Source organism: Nycticebus coucang, chromosome X (assembly GCF_027406575.1).
Source record: "Nycticebus coucang isolate mNycCou1 chromosome X, mNycCou1.pri, whole genome shotgun sequence".
In the NCBI taxonomy this organism is placed as follows: domain Eukaryota; kingdom Metazoa; phylum Chordata; class Mammalia; order Primates; family Lorisidae; genus Nycticebus; species Nycticebus coucang.
In genome coordinates, this window is record NC_069804.1 from 969853 (window position 1) to 984996 (window position 15144).

General features: G+C 48.6%; 1 protein-coding gene across 2 annotated transcripts in view; it reads right to left on the reverse strand.

Moving 5' to 3' along the window:
- The window catches only part of CRLF2 (cytokine receptor like factor 2), a 41360-nt gene extending 39980 nt beyond the window's left edge, over positions 1-1380 (reverse strand). For both annotated transcript variants that reach the window (XM_053580151.1, XM_053580149.1), the window contains exon 1: positions 1234-1380. The gene's annotated coding sequence lies outside the window, so the exon portion shown is untranslated. The remainder of the gene's footprint in view (positions 1-1233) is intronic.
- Between the last annotated feature and the right edge of the window lie 13764 nt (positions 1381-15144).

The following is a 15144-nucleotide window of genomic DNA, read 5'->3' on the forward strand; positions in this document are numbered from 1 at the left end:
GCGGTACAGCGAGACTCTGTCTCTACACACACACACAAAAAAGACACATGTACATACACATACACACCCCAAAAAACCCAACCCTCCAGAAGCACTCATTACTCATACCCCAATGACCTTTACTATAAAGCAGATCAGATGTTCACTTTGTGCACCCAGGATTCCTGCCGTCCTGTGCTCAATGAGAATTATCAACGTTCCTGTAATTGCGAGGTAATGATGTGTGATGCCTGGACAGCTGAGCTCGGCTGTCCATTCAGGGGCCTTTCAGAGGCAGGGTGAGGCCTGACCATTCCCCTGTCTCAAGCCAAAGAAGGAGACCACCTTCTGCCCCACCCGGCCCCCCACCCCCCGGAAAGAGGAAGTCAGGCTTTGGAACAATCTTGGGACTCCACAAACACCGCAGTGGAGAGCTCCACCCTGGAGAATTGACATCTTAGTTTCAGATCAGAGAGAGTTGACTGTCAAAGGCATAAAACTCTCGAAAGTTTACGGCAGTGTTTTTCAATCTTTTCCCCCTCCCCACACCACACTTGAACCTATAATTCAACTTCCACGGTGCACTGAAATTATGCTGATCAAAAGACTGCCAGTGGGACTGCAAACTCAATGCAGCTTTTTTGTTTATGGCAGCTCAATTTACAATCACCCAAATGTGGAAACAGCCTAAATGCCCATCAGTGCAGGAATGGATTAACGAACTGTGGCCTATGTGTACCATGGAGTACTAGTCAGCCATTAAAAAACCTGGAGATTTTACATGCTTTGTATTCACCTAGATGGAGTGAAACATATTCCTCTTAGTAAAGTGTCACAAGAACGGAGCAGCAAGTATCCAATGTACTCAATACTAATATAAAACCAATATAAAAACAGTTACACGCCTACAGGAGAGAAAAACTCAAATCAATTCAAGTCGAGGGGAGGGAGGATGAGAGAAGGGAGGGAGGGTTGGGATTTGGGGTGCTCTCACGGACTGGGCACAAGGTAGGGGTATCTGACGCAGCTTCTGGGTGCAGGACACAGCTACGAGAGAGACTCTACCCAACAAATGTAAATATTGTGACCTGGTTGTTTGTACCCTCCCATTAACCCGAAATTAAAAAATAAAAGATTTACATTTTAATTAAAAAACAAAACCAGTACCCTCCCATTAACCCGAAATTAAAAAATAAAAGATTTACATTTTAGTTAAAAAACAAAACCAAAAGGCAAAAAAAGGAATATACTTACTGTGCTCTGAATTTCTTTCGAAAGTAATTTAGTTAGTGGTCCTTTAAAGTTTTCGCAGCACATCTAAGATCATCTGGACTCCCATCTGGAGATTTCTTAGAGTGCTGGGCAGAGCCAGCAGGTCCTCCGTGGCTGACCCAACAACACCTTCCTGGAAGCCGCACACAAGTCAGGATGGTACGTGGGTCCCTATGAAAGTTTTGAGACAGGCTGTGTTACAGTCCCTTATTTCACCTCCGGGAAGCACCATCACAGGGTCCTGTCTGACTGCCCTGTGCAAGTGACAACTTTCTCAGCTTATCAGTATCCCTGGGAGAGCTGCCTTTGTTTCCATCTGTCTGGACTTTTATGCATCTCAAACCATCCATAATGACCCATTAACTGCAAGGGATGTGGGTTATGGGACGTCCAGAGCACAAAGAGAAAATTGTTTTCGGGACATTACTGGGGAGGATTTTATGTGTTCCTTGCTCGAGAGTGGAACCCGGATTGACCGTGACCAGATTCTCTGTGCACGAATTGGCTCTGGGAAGCAGGACCCCAGAGAGGCTTACCAAGAATAATGACACTTGTGATGAGTTGTGCTTCTGAAAGCATCTCATAGCTACAAAGTGCTTTTGCATTTATCTACTTAGAAACATCTGTGAGCCCTGTGGGACTTTCAATGCGTATGCCAGTATCTCCACTTCTGAGCTAAAAACTGAGGCTTCAGATGGGGAGAGGGAGGTGATTTGCCCTCAAACTGCCTGTTGAGGGCAGGGCGAGACGCAGGTCCAGGGGACCTTCTGGCGCCTCTCTGGAGGTCCCACGTCCAGCATGAGTAGTTCAGTGCTAAGTCAAGGTGGGAAAGCAGGCTGATAACACCAGGGCCATGTTCTAGAGGAAGTCCACGGGTGGGTGGGGACAGAGGGCACCTGTTCTCTTGCCATTTGTCACTTCTAGAGGCTGCCTGCATCCCAGAGCTGAGTGAGACACATTCCTCTAACCCGTGCTCCCGTCCTCACACCTGTCTCTTTGACCCTGACTGTCCCGTCTGCTTGTCATTAGGAATCTTCTAAGTGCACTTCTGACACACTTGGGTAAACCAACATGATGGGGCCCTCACAAGACCTATAACTGAATCCTTTCTGCAACATCGCTTTTCCCAAGTAAGGACACGTTCAAATGTCACATAAATTAAGAGTGGACACCTCCGGAGACATTATTCTGTCTACCACATGGGATTAGGATGTGGACATCTCTGGGATGTTATTCTGTCTACCACATGGGATTAGGACATGGACATCTTGGGGACATTATTGTGTCCACCACATGGGATTAGGACTTGGACATCTTGGGGACACTATTCTGTCTACCACATGGGATTAGGACGTGGACATCTTTGGGGACATTATTCTGTCTACCACGTGGGATTAGGACATGGACATCTTGGGGACACTATTCTGTCTACCATATGGGATTAGGATGTGGACATCTTTGGGGACATTATTCTGTCCACCACATGGGATTAGGACGTGGACATCTTTGGGGACATTATTCTGTCTACCACATGGGAATTAGGATGTGGACATCTTTGGGGACATTATTCTGTCTCTCACATGGGATTAGGATGTGGACATCTCTGAGGACGTTATTCTGTCTACCACATGGGATTAGGACATGGACATCTTGGGGACATTATTGTGTCCACCACATGGGATTAGGACATGGACATCTTGGGGACACTATTCTGTCTACCACATGGGATTAGGATGTGGACATCTTTGGGGACATTATTCTGTCCACCACATGGGATTAGGACGTGGACATCTTTGGGGACATTATTCTGTCCACCACATGGGATTAGGACGTGGACATCTTTGGGGACATTATTCTGTCTACCACATGGGAATTAGGATGTGGACATCTTTGGGGACATTATTCTGTCTACCACATGGGATTAGGACCTGGACATCTTTGGGGACACTATTCTGTCTACCACATGGGATTAGGATGTGGACATCTCTGGGGACGTTATTCTGTCTACCACATGGGATTAGGACATGGACATCTTGGGGACATTTTTCTGTCCGCCACAGGAGATTAGGACCTGGACATCTTTGGGGACATTATTCTGTCTACCACATGGGAATTAGGATGTGGACATCTTTGGGGACATTATTCTGTCTACCACATGGGATTAGGATGTGGACATCTTTGGGGACATTATTCTGTCTACCACATGGGAATTAGGATGTGGACATCTTTGGGGACATTATTCTGTCTACCACATGGGATTAGGACCTGGACATCTTTGGGGACACTATTCTGTCTACCACATGGGATTAGGATGTGGATATCTCTGGGGACATTATTCTGTCTACCACATGGGATTAGGACATGGACATCTTGGGGACATTTTTCTGTCCGCCACAGGAGATTAGGACCTGGACATCTTTGGGGACATTATTCTGTCTACCACATGGGAATTAGGATGTGGACATCTTTGGGGACATTATTCTGTCTACCACATGGGATTAGGATGTGTCCATGGAAACCAGAGCACTGACACATCTGGGGTGGGTATTATTCTGTCTGCCCCAGTGGCCAGCCCTGGACGAGAGAATGAGTGATACGAGTCTATCTTTACCTGGCTATAGTGCAAGCTGGGAAACTGTCAACCAGGAAGCAGAGGACCCCAGGAGCGGGGCAGGTGCAGGGCAGGCTGGGGTCTTGCATGGAAAAGCCTGGATTAGTCCCCTCGGAGAGGATGAAGGGGACATCTTTTTAGAGTCTTTTATATATAAGAGTCTCCATAGCATTTTTTGCCTCCCCACATCTGTCACTTCAGGAATTTTGCATATGAAAGGGGGGAAAGCAGGCTGATAACACCAGGAGAAATGGCCCCCATGCCTCTTCCAAGACTAAGGAATTAGTAATTTGGTGACATTCGTATTTTACGGAAACAGAAACATGTGTTTGCCTGGAAACGGATGATTACAACCAGTCAGGTCAATTAAATGAAATAGAATACTTGCTCTTAGGGGACAGCGGTGATGCTGGATGAGAAATTTGGAATGCACCCTGTCCTCTGGCACTGCCTTGCCAATTATAAGAGAGTTTCTCCCATACTTCACCGCAAACGGAGAAGGATGTGGGTGTGGGAAGAGCAGCTCCTTGGAGCTAGGGGAGCTCAATGAGCTGCCAGGGACGTCCTCAGCTGCTTAAATTCTCTGGCTGTTCCTTTTACCAGGGGTCGAATTTGGGGATTGGGTCTGAGTGGGCAGGGGAAGCCTTGCCTCCCTTCTGGACTCCAGAATGGAAACTCTTTCTCAAAGCGTTCTGAAGGTCATCCTTCTGTCTCATGTAGATGACACACACCCATCTTCTCTGCTGTCTCTTCATTCACTGTCTCTGTCCCCAACCACACCCGACATTGGGTTTCGCAACTCCAGGCTCGCAGGGCGAGTCACCCAGAGAGAGAGAGAGAGGCCATGGAGCCCGTCGAAAGTCGATTTGCACGCAGCTGAAAAATGTAACCACTTCCTTCTCCGAGAATGTTTCTCTGACTTTCCCTCCTGTCACTTTGCACTGAGCCTGAGCCTGGGCATTTGGTTATCTACTGATGCGTGGCGAGTAAAGCTATGAAAGTGGAGGTTGGATGTCCAGCAGCCCGTGGTTACCCGGCAGGATTCTGAGGCCTGAGGCTGTTGGGTGTAGCCAATGGGGACCTCGACTGGGCAGGAACGTTCTAGGTGGCTCACTCGTATACCTGGAGGATGCTTGAAGCCTTGACGTGGGCTGTGTCAATCTGCAGGCTTTTGAGATCCCATACTATTCTATTTATTTTTATTTTATTTATTTCTTCTTACTATTTGTTTGTGAGACAGAGTCTCATTTTGTCACCCTGGGTCAAGTGCTGTGGCATCACAGCTCACAGCAACCTCAAACTCTTGGGCTCAAGCCATCCTCCTGCTTCAACCTCCTGAGAAGCTGGAGCTACAAAGGTACCCACCCCAAAGCCCGGCTATTTTTAGAGACAGGGTTTGCTTTTGCTCAGGCTGGTCTCATACTCCTAAGCTCAGGCACTCCACCTTCCTTGGCCTCCTAGAGTGCTAGGATTACAGGTGTGAGCCACAGAGTCCAGCCTTTCATTTTTTAAATTTCTATTTATTTATTTATTTTATTATTTTTTTCTTTTTTTGAGACAGAGTCCCACTTTGTCACCCTCGGTAGAGTGCAGAGGCATCAAAGCTCACAGCAACCTCCAACTCTTGGGCTTAAGTGATTCTCTTGCCTCAGCCTCCCAAGTAGCTGGGACTATAGGCGCCCGCCACAACACCCGGCTATTTTTCTTTTTTCTTTTTTTTGCAGTTGCCTTTGTTTTACCTGGCTCAGGCTGGGTTGGAACCCGCCAACTTCAGCGTATGTGGCTGGCGCTGTAACCACTGTGCTACGGGCGCCGAGCCTGTTTATTTATCTTTGATATAGAATCTCACTCTGTCACCCTGGGCAGAGTGCTCTGGGCTCTGCCTCCCTCACTGGTCTGGTTACTTTAGGTCCTAAGGGATGTTCCTTTCATGTCTCCCATTTTGTTGTTTTATCAACACAGCTTTAACATAAAAGTGTGTATCTTGGGCGGTGCCTGTGGCTCAATGAGTAGGGCACCAGCCCCATATACTGAGGGTGGCAAGTTCAAACCCAGCCCCAGCCAAACTGCAACAAAAAAATAGCCAGGCGTTGTAGCAGGTGCCTGTAGTCCCAACTACTCAGGAGGCTGAGGCAAGACAATCGCTCGAGCCCAAGAGTTGGAGGTTGCTGTGAGCTGTGTGATGCCACAGCACTCTACTGGGGGTGATAAAGTGAGACTCTGTCTCTAAACAAAGAAAAAAGAAAGAAAGGAAAAAAAGTGTATATCTTGAATAGTTTTTGAGAACTGATTCAGGAGATTATCTTTTTTCTCTGTTGCCCTCAGTAGAGTGCTGTAGCATCATAGCTCACAGCATTCTCAAACTCCAGGGCTCGAGCAATCCTCCTGCCTCAGCCTCCCAAGGATCTGGGACTACAGGCACCTACCACAACACCCAGCTATTTTCAGAAATGGGGTCTAAAAATAGACCCCATTAGGGGTCGAAGAAAGAATTTCCATTCTGGAGTCCAGAGGGAGGCGAGCTGTGCAGGCTGCTCTCCAACTCCGGAGTTCAAGTAATTCACCTGTCTCAGCATCCCAGAGTGCTAGGATTACAGGTGTGAACCACTGTGCCTGGCCTAAGGACATTATCTTTTGAAATAGAAATGTTGTTTTGGGTTATGAATTATGTCAATTATTGTTTATTATGGGTCATGGGTTGTAGTGATTATTGTTGTTTAAGATAAGTGTCACAAGATAAGGGTTCCTACTATTCTCGCTTTTAACTTTTATGTATAAAACTGTGATTTTGGAAATGGAAGAACAGAACAGTCTTGGAGAAGCTACCCTCACTGTTCTCCAGAATCCCGGATGTCTGATAGATAAAGTTTAATGGACCTACCCTCATCTCTGCATGTTGGCTGACAATGACAGGCAGCCGGACCTTCATTGATAACAACAGCAACCACGAACTCTTGGCCTCAAGCAATCCACTTGCCTCAGCCTCCTGAGTAGCTGGGACTACACACGCCGCCACCCTACCAGGATAGTTTTTCTCATTTTTGTGGAGATGGGGGTCTCAGTCCTGCTCAGGCTGGTGTCAAACTCCTGAGCTCAAGCAATCCACCTGCCTCGGCTTCACAGAGTGCTGGGATTCAGGCATGAGTGATGGTGCCAGGCTAGATCCAGAACATTCTAGATGGTTGACTCATATACTGGAGAGCAGGGCTGTTACCTGAGAGCCCCAGCAGTGCTAGAGGGTGCATACAACCAGAGCATCCTACTCTTTTTTTTTTTTTTGAGATAGAGTCTCACTATGTCGCCCTTGATAGAGTGCTGTGGCATCACAGCTCACAGCAACCTCAAACTCTTGGGTTTATATGATTCTTTTTTCTCAGCCTCCCACGTAGCTGGGACTACAGGTGCCTGCCAGAACGCCTGGCTATTTTTTGTTGCAGTTGTCTTTGTTGTTTAGCTGGCCGGGGCCGTATTCGAACCCGCCAGCCTCAGTGTATGTGGCTGTTGCTGTAACCACTGTGCTACAGGTGCTGAGCCCAAAGCATCCTATTCTAGGTAACCCACTCACAAGACTGGCATTTCGTCTGCATTTTCTTGGCCAAAACAAGACTCAGGGCCAGCCCAGAGTCAGCAAGAGGGAAACTGGACCCCAATTCTCTTTGGAGAATTACACCCACCTTTATTTCTCCACAATAGATATTTCCTTTTTATAAAGTTTTTTGTTATTTCCGAAAGAAGCGCTCGGTTCTCAGAATAAGGCAAGATAAGATGTTCTCATCTCTAGGACAATCCCTTTAAAGATTCTTAAGGCCCCATCAGCCTTAAATGTCAAACTCTTTCCTCATCGAATCGTGTGAAAATGTACGCTGTAGGTGAAGTCTTATCTTTACTCACGCAGGTTCCACTTCAAAATCTGCTGACCGAGCTGGATGTAATCGTGTAAAGGAATAGGGTCCGTCTGCTGTGAGCAATGTGGTTTGCTATCAGATTCAACGTGGAGCAAGAGCTTGAATGTTCTGTAGCTGCGATGGGGGTTACATAACACAAGGGTTTCCCCATCCCCCAGAAAAGGGGACAGCATTTTGAGCTTTGTATATGATCCAGCAGTGTTTTGAAGGAGCTAAGGAAATAATTACCCTGAAGTATGATGACTTCACACAAAGAATATTTTGAATCCAAGGCTATTCATGATCAGGAAACAGTGCAAGGGGCCTCCACTCTATCTACATAAAACCCAACTAATCTGATGAAGGATCAAAAGCATCTGCTGATTTCCTTTTCTGAATGCTAGCAGACCTGGCCCCAAACCATTAAAACACAACACCTAAATGGAATACCAAAAATAAATAACTAAATAAATAAAACGTTTCTATTCAAAAAAAATAAAATAGGGGGCGGCACCTCTGGCTCAAAGGATTAGGGCGCCGGCCCCACATACCAAAGGTGGTGGGTTCAAACCCGGCCCTGGCCAAAAAACGGCAAGAAAAAAAAAATACATAAAATAAAACAAAACACAAGACCTATCTCTCAGGTTAATTTACAAGACAATCTGTTCCCCGGCATCTATGAATCCCACCCCCTCCCCGCCCAGTAACCGCTTGCTGTACCCAAACTCCACCTTCTCCCCCATCCCTTTTAAAAGTCATATATCAAGGTCTCTGACCATCGCTGAGACATTGGGTAATCATTCTTGTGGCTCCCCCCATGCGCATGGTATTTGTAAATAAACCTTTCTCTTCTTCTTCTTCTTTTTTTTTTTTTTTGAGACAGAGTCTCACTATGTCGCCCTCTGTAGAGTGCTGTGCCGTCACAGCTCACAGCAACCTGAAACTCCTTGGCTTAAGCGAGTCTCCTGCCTCAGCCTTCCAAGCAGGTGGGACCACGGGCTCCTGCCACAATGCCTGGCTATTTTTTTTAGAGACACAAAACATCAGTTATGCAGAAGAGAATGATTTAAGAGGCCTACTGAACATAGTGGGGTGGCTACAGTTAGTTAATAACAATGTGTTATAAACTCAAACATTGCTAAAACAGGAGGTATTCTGTCTTCCCACCAAACACACACATACACACACACACACACACACACACAAAAGAAAAACAAAGGGGAAAAGAATATGTGGTGTGTTACCTATGTGTGTTAGCTCAATTTTGTATTTCTACTTGAATGATGAATACGTATTTTAAAACACCGCAGTCTGCACCACAAGTAGATACAACATTTATGTGTCAATTAAAATAAACAAATACAATTTTAAGGATGAAATAAGAAAGTTCCTTTTGTCACAGCTGGGCAGCAGGCTCTCTGAGCTGAATTGCAAATAGTTCCTTACCAGGCTTGCGGCTTTGTCATGGAAATCAATGGTTTACAGGGGTGCAGGGGGCCCCAGGACACTCTCGTTAGGTATTGCCCCTTTCTCCTCTCTGCAGCCTCTGCAGGCTGGGGCAAGATTTGAATCTGTCTTGGTTTTATAAAGGCAAGAGGCTCAGTGCCCTGGCTCACCCCTGTAATCCCAGCACTCTGGGAGGCTGAGGCAGGTGCACCCCTTGAGCTCAGGAGTTTGAGACCAGCCTGAGCAAGAGGGAAACCCCATCTCTACTAAAAATAGAAAAACTAGCTGGGCATTTTGGGTGGTGCCTGTAATCCCAGCTACTCGGGAGGGTGAGGCAGGAGGATCGCTGAGGCCAAGAGTTAGAGGTTTCTGTGAGCTATGACACCATAGCCCAGTAGCCTGGAACAACATAGTAAGGCTCTGACTCAAGAAAATAAAAATAAAAATAAAAATAAAACCAATGCAGGGACTAAGCACCAGACAGGTGGAATGCCCAGGAAAATGCCATCTCCAAGGACGTATGCCACAAACTGTTCTAACCCCACCTGAGATGGAATCTGAAGGTCTAGGCCACCACCCTGGTCTCCCACCAAGACAGCTCCCCAGGCTCCATATGCGATCCAGCACCTCCAACCACACGGGTTCAAAGCCTTCCCTAATTTAATCTACTCGAATTCAGACAACAAGAACCACAGCGCGGAACCAGGAAAAGTGTTTCCAGGTCATCAGTGTTCTGATGAGTGTCCAGGAAGCTGTTTCAGGCAGGCTTTGGGGGCTGATGACAAAACCCACTAAAAACGGAGATTGTTTCTGCGGGGCAGGGAGTGACTATAACTCAGTGGAAAGAGTGACTATAACTCAGTGGACATAGCATGCCTTTACAAAATCAGACAGTCAAAGGAAGTTGTTAGTTCATGAGGATCGATTCTCTAAATGCATTTGTCCTATACGCAAAAATGAGTCTGAAATCATTTTGGATCTCTGTTAACGTGTCTTCCCTGGATTGAATAGTGCCCGCTCAAAATGCCTGTCTACCTATCACCCATGAATGGGATTTTATTTGGAGATGGGATTTTAGCTGATGTAATCAAATTAAAACAAAAGTATATCAGACTAATGGAACTTAAACTGGAGAAGTGTCCTTATTATAAGAGAAAGGGAATTTGGACACAGAAAGAACTCCAGAACGAGGGAGGATGGATCTGTGTTGTTTTAGGTCACCGGGTTGGTGATCACTTGCTGTGGCTGCCTCAGGGCCACTCCCTCAGCTACAGAACTAGAAATTTCCAGGCTCAGCGCCTGTGGCTCAAGCGACTAAGGCTCCAGCCACATACACCTGAGCTGGCGGGTTCGAATCCAGCCCGGGTCTGCCAGACAACAATGACAGCTACAACCAAAAAATAGCCGGGCATTGTGGTGGGCAACTGTAGTCCCAGCTACTTGCGAGGCAGAGGCAGGACAATCGCTTAAGCCCAGGAGTTGGAGGTTGCTGTGAGCTGTGATGCTAAGGCACTCTGCCCAAGGTGGAAGCTTGAGGCTCTGTCTCAAAAAAAAAAAAAAAACTAGAAATTTCCACCTGTGATACAGGAGGTGGCTTTGCCTGGCAGGGGAGCCCAGGGCAGGGGACCTCTGCCAAGATGGTCACCCCTTCATTCTCCATGTCTGGACCCCGATTCTCCCCTCTTTAAACTCTTGAAGACCCTTTTCCTTCCTCATTGAAGAAACTTCTAATACTTTTAACTGAGCCAATAGATGTGAATGAAAATTCCATGGAGACAGGGCAATTTAGCAGATGCAATTATTAAAAACACAGCAGGTTAGCAACCAAGGACAAGCACAGGAATTAGAATGGCCAACGTGGGGACCAGAGGAGGCAGCTGTTTGCACACTGGGCTACTGGGTCACTTTGATGCTTCTCCACCCTCTGGTTTCCTGGGATTGAAAACTCTTCTGCTGGCTCAGCACCCATAGCACAGTGGTTACGGCACCAGCGACATACACCGAGGGTGGCAGGTTCAAACCCAGCCCGGGCGTTGTGGCAGGCACCTGTAGTCCCAGCTACTTGGGAGTCTGAGGCAAGAGAACTGCTTAAGCCCAAAAGTTGGAGGTTGCTGTGAGCTGTGATGCCACAGCGCTCTACTGAGGGTGACATAGTGAGACTGTCTCAAAAGAAAAGAAAAGAAGAGAAAACTCTTCTGCTGCTGGTTGGGCTGGTATTTCTTCATGAAAACTTGCATGTTAATGCTGGCCCTCTCCCAGAGAAGGGATTGGGAAGTGAGTCTGACAGCCACCTTCTAACCACCATCAGCAGGTGCAAAGCTTCATACCGACCTTTTACACCTGCAGACTCAATTCTTTCTTCCGCTCACCTTGGTAAGACCCCCAGCACCTCCCAAAGGCAAGTCACTTTTGGAGAGAAAGTGAGGACATCTCCTCCGAAGACTCAGGGATTCCCCCTTGAAGCATAAACTCTTTCAAAAGAACAGGTGTCGGGCAATTGAGCCCTGGCAAGGCGGGGATGGGATCCTGCCCTTGTGGCCTCATTTGTTTTCCCAGACCCCACCCTGAAAATTCCCCTTCTTTACTCCCCCCCACCACCCGGGGTGCTTTGTGCTGCTACATTGAGAGTGCAGGCTCACGAAGGAGAATTTGGAAAAAATTGCAAAAACGTGTGCAAAGAAACAAGGCAAAACATTTGGAAACCGTGTGTTTGGGGTTGAATTGCATTGTTACAAAAAACTCCTATGTCGAAACCCTGACCCTCTACACATCAGACTGGGGCTGTGTTTGGAGATGGGTCTTTGCAGAGGTGGAAGAGGGAGATGAGGACCCAGCCAGGCCCAGGCCCTGTGTGAGGACACAGGGAGGAGACGGCAGCATCTGCACACCAAGGACGGAGGCCTCAGGAGGGGCCTGCCTGAGACACCCTGATCGGGAACATTCAGCCTCTAGGACATGAGAGAAGAAATGTGCTTTAAGCTGCACAGTGTGTGGGATTTTGCCACACTGGGCAGAGCAGACAAATACACACGGAGCTACGATGACCATATTTAGGGTACTGCAGAAAAAGAAATAATTTTGCCTTAAGGCAATACGGAAAGAAAATGAGAAGCTTTCTCTTTCTGTCTATTCCCTTCCTTTCTCTCTTTCTTTTTTGTTTTCTTTCCACTTCTCCTTCCTTCCTTCCCCTCCCTCCTCCCTCCCGTCTCTCTCTCTCTCCCCCAGAGTCTCACTCTGTTACCCCAGTTGAGTGCTGTGGCATCACAGCTCACAGCAACCTCAAACTCCTGGGTTCAAGTGACCCACCTGCCTCAGCCTCCCAAGTAGCTGGAACTACAGGTGCCCACGACAATGCCCAGCTAGTTTTCTATTTTTAGTAGAGACAGGGTTTTGCTCTGGCTGGCCTCGAATTCCTGAGCTCAGGCAATCCACCCCCTCGGCCTCCCAGAGTGCTGGGATTACAGGCATGAGCCACCTTGCCCAGTTGTTTCTTCCTTTCTGAGGAGGGATACCAGTCCCTACCAGGCTGGGCGGTCCCACCAAGCCACCGTCCCCAGATTCACTTGCACACTCCTCCAGGAAGGAACAGTCTTTCCTTCACGTTGTAAAAGTGAGGTTGTCCCAGGAGAAGAAAGCAGGTAAACTGAGGCCTGGGTGAGGCTTGGAGGGGGCAGGCTGTGTCTTGTGCCCACTCAGAGCAAGGATGTGCCTGAGGACCACCCCAAACCAGAGCTGCCTCCTGAAACAACCCAATTCTGGCAGGGAACAAATTCAGTCCTGCCCACATTGGCAGTGACACAGACATGACGGTGTGGTGTCCAGAGGCCCCCAGGAGGCCAGACACTGGCTGCAGGGTCCTGCTCACTCCCTGGACAGGAAACCATGTCCCGGGGTCCCGTCCACCCACATCTGGGGCCACGGCACACAGAGCTCAGGGAGCCCTATCTGTGCTGGTGACTCCAGGGGGCACCTGCCAGGCCCTTTCTCAACCATCACTTTCCTGGGCTTCAGCTTCATCTTCTCACAGATGGCCTGAGGGTCCCCCTGCTCCCCGTGAACTGAAGAAGCTATCAGGGGCTCCTCTCCTGCTGAGGGTCTCCACTTGCTGAACAGACTCTGGAAGCAGGATGACAGAGAATGGCCCCTGTGCTCCACTGCCCCAGGACCCTGTGGATACACCTGCCACGGTGTGGTGACCCCCACATGACTTCCCTCTGCACATCTCTACCTTGTACAAGGACATGGGTCCCCTTTCTGCGGACTGCCATGTGTGACTCACCCTCGGGGTGGGTGTGGGGTTATGTGGCTCGATCCGTGGGCCCCCAGCAGAAAGGCGCCCGGTCCTGGAGCCCGGAAGTCTGAGATGCGGGAGGTGTCTCCCTAAGAATCCTCTGCTCTGTGCGGGAGACGGCTCCCTGTGGGACAGGGGGACAGCTGGAATCCCATGTGTGGTTTAACTCCTTCTATGTTTCCTGTGCAGCTGCAAGAAACTTCCCAAAATGAAGTGGACTAAAGGAACAGGAATTCACCCTCCCCCAGCCCTGGAGCCCAGGAGGCTGAGGTGCAGGTATCAGGCCACGATGCTCCCCCAGAGGCCCCAGGGGAGGCTCCTTCCTGCCTCTCCCAGCTCCTGGGGGCTCTAGGTGTCCCTGGGCTTGTGGCCACATCACTCCAGTCTCTGCCTCCCTCTCCATGTGGCTTCTCCTCTGTGTCTGCGTCTCCTCTGCTGTGTCTTAGGAGGACACCTGCCATTGGGTTTAGGGCCCTTCCTGACCCAGGATTGTCTCTTCTGGAGATCCTTCACTAATTACACCTGCAGGTACCCTATTGCCAAATAAAATAACATTTGCAGGTCCTGAGCAGACATGAATCTGGAGTAAGTTATTCAACCCAGGACAGGTGGGTCCAACCTAAACTCTCTCTAAGGTTAGGTATTAAGTGGAGCCCAAGGAGTCTGGAATGAAGGCAGCAGGGCCGTTGTCAGCCTCAGCCGGGATGCTTGCTCAGAGCTCCCTCTTTCAGCCACACCTCCCTGCCCAGGTTCTGGTCCAACGTCTCATTGGATGTCTGAGTCAGGCTGATAAAACCACCACACCCCTCTCTGCCTTGGTTTCCTCTCATGGAACACACTTGGCGGGAAAGGACGGATGGAGGAAAGGAAGTCAATGTGAATACTCCAGGGGAAAATGAGAGAAATCCTCCGCTGTGTGCCTGGAAGCACTGAGGGGTTTCATCTGCACTCACTTGCGTTTGATGGATCTGGTGACATCACAAAAGCAAACAATGCTCTCCCACGCCTGGGGGAAGGGACGCTCTGGGCATCTTCCCCATGGCCGTCTGGAGGTTCACTGAAAATCTCTGACACTCAGTGAATTAATAGGAGAAAAGGCGTAGAATTATATTTAATGTGTGTATGCACAGGGGCCTTCAGAATGAAGACCCAGAGATATAGGGGAAAGTGCCCTGTAGTTGTTTGTTTTTTGAGACAAAGTCTCACTCCGTTGCCCTCAGTAGAGTGCTGTGACGTCGCCGCTCACAGCAACCTCCAACTCTTGGGCTTAAGCAATTGTCTTGCCTCAGCTTCCCCAGTAGCTGGGACTACGGGTGCCCACCACAATGCCCAGCTATTTTTTGGTTGTAGTTGTTATTGTTGTTGGGCAGGCCCAGGCTGGGTTCGAACCCCCCCACTCTGGTGTATGTGGCTGGTGCCCTAGCTGCTGCGCTACAAGGTGCCTGTCCTGCAGTTTTTATGCTCGGATTTGACAAAGCCTGGGCAGCCAAATAGAAATAGGCTTGCACAAAAAGGGCTTGATCTGGTGTTAACAGACCGAGTGGGGACCCCAGCAAGGCTGTCTGTCTGGACTCCACTTAGCCCCTCTGAGCAGCATCCTCCCTCCTGGGTATGGGCAGGACCCTCCCTGGAATGGGAGTCTCACGACCTACAGTCCACAG